This window comes from Papilio xuthus, unplaced genomic scaffold (assembly GCF_000836235.2).
Source record: "Papilio xuthus unplaced genomic scaffold, Pxut_1.1 DF824905.1, whole genome shotgun sequence".
Classification (NCBI taxonomy): Eukaryota; Metazoa; Arthropoda; class Insecta; order Lepidoptera; family Papilionidae; genus Papilio; species Papilio xuthus.
The window spans coordinates 1-2084 of record NW_013533744.1 but is presented as its reverse complement, the minus strand read 5'-3'; the positions used below and the strand labels follow the sequence as shown (position 1 = coordinate 2084).

At 35.3% G+C, this 2084-nt stretch overlaps 1 non-coding gene across 1 annotated transcript; it reads left to right on the top strand.

The window, feature by feature from the left end:
• The first annotated feature begins 1482 nt into the window (after positions 1 to 1482).
• On the top strand, positions 1483 to 1562 carry TRNAL-UAG (transfer RNA leucine (anticodon UAG)). The gene has a single exon. It is a non-coding gene; the product is annotated as a tRNA-Leu (tRNA).
• The last annotated feature ends 522 nt before the right edge of the window (positions 1563 to 2084 follow it).

The window sequence follows — 2084 nt, the reverse complement described above, 5'->3', positions numbered from 1 at the left end:
TGGCCGATTCTCAGACCTACTCAATATGCTCACAAAATTTCATGAGAATCGGTCAAGCCGTTTCGTTGGAGTATGGGAACGAAAATTGTGACACGAGAATTTTATATATAAGATTAAGTATAAATACTAAGTGACAGTGTAAAGGGGCCAAGCGGCTTTAATATGAAGCTTGAAGTGATGGCCTAAGGGAACTGCCGAGTCTTACATTGATAGTGTTTAAACAGCTACGTTCTGGATGACCGACTTTCTAGGGGTATTCATTTTTAACCATTCGTTTAGCGAGCAGAGAAAAACAATTCAAAGGTTACAAACATAAAAACACTCTTTTCTTTTCTCTTAGAAGGCGAGAGAACATTCTAGAAACTGAATAGAAGATAACTTCAGTCTAATGGACAAGGTTTGTGGTGTTTGTTTAAAATTTAATACATATTTACACTTAGCGACTGTTAAATTAACAATCACGTGTCTCTGAGTACGCTTAACTGTTTATTGTTAATAAAGACAACAATTTACAATAATCCAACAAATGTAGCATAACCAACATACCTAAAGTTACACGAGCGCACGATGTGAATTGGGTAAAGGTAATATTTATATACGCGGTATCAAGCAATGTTTACACAACGTGTGTACAATGTGTAAAGTGTGTACAAACTGGGCGACGCGGACATGTAATCCCAGTTACAATTATGTAGAGATAGGCCATTCTGAACATACGACATGTAATTGAATAAAAGTAACAACAAAGCAATATAAAATTGTTTTTATTATCACACACTAGCAGTTGCGCGCAACTTTACCGAAAGGAATTAAAAGATTTTTATAACAGAAGGGGGCAAACGAGCAGCGGGAACACAGAGGTGTTCAACGACGCCCATGGACATCAGCAATACCAGAGGAACCGCAGATGCGTTGCCGGCCTTTGAGGTGGTGATAAGCTCGCTTCTTGAAGGACCCTAAGCCGTAGCGGTTTGGAATTCTGGTAATAAACATTGCCTATGGCGCTCGGGGATAGTTTAGCTTCCCAACAGTGAAATAATTTTTCATTTCGGTTCAGTTTCGGAGCCTAATCAATGGAAACAATCAAATCTTTCCTCTTTAAGTATAGGTATCAAATCACTATGTTCCTACGCTCAGATAAGCAGTAGATAATTCTACAAAAAGTAACTGCTGCAAAACAATAATGTCCAATTAAAACTTAAGTTAACACTTAAGAACTAATGAACTGCTCTTAGCACTTTCCCGGAATTTAACTGGCGACAATCAAAATGCTTGTGACTCGACTCACATGGGTCGTGGCAACGGAAACCGCCAATTAAGATGTACTTATCCAATTGTCTTTGTTAAATAAAAAAAACACGTGATAGTGAAAATTTGTAACAATAAAAGTGCATTCAAACTGAAATTTACTATTAATAGTCATTAGAGATATCACTTAATTTCAAAAACTCTTAATTGTAAATTTCGCGACACTCCGCACAAGGCAGCGTGGCCGAGCGGTCTAAGGCGCTGGTTTTAGGCACCAGTCCGAAAGGGCGTGGGTTCGAATCCCACCGCTGTCAAATATTTTTTACATTTTCTAGTTTAGGAAATTTGTTTCAGAACTAAGTACGACAGAATTCATAACTTTGAAACTCTACTAGATAAGGCACATACATAAATTGGAACTTACGAAATGTATTGCCAAGTAATTTACATAATTAACCTAAAAAATTTAATTTTTATTTAAAATACTCTTCATTTGATGTTGAAAAAAGTTAACGTTTTTTAACCAATTTTGTACCTTTTTAGCATCCAACAAATGCCGTAATACACTTCCATATTAGGAAAACATAAAACCATACCAATTCATGACAATAATAAAACACTAAACAATTTTCACATCGCACCGTAACCGTGTCAAAACTAATCTTAACTCCAACAATCCAACTTCCTAACGAACTGACTAACAAACTAATGAAGTTATAAAAAAAACAGACTTTTATTTAATTTACAATATGGTAACCAAATAATTATTAGATTAAAAACATTTTAATCATCTTAATTTGTCACTGGCACAAAATGATCAAATTAAAAATGAAATT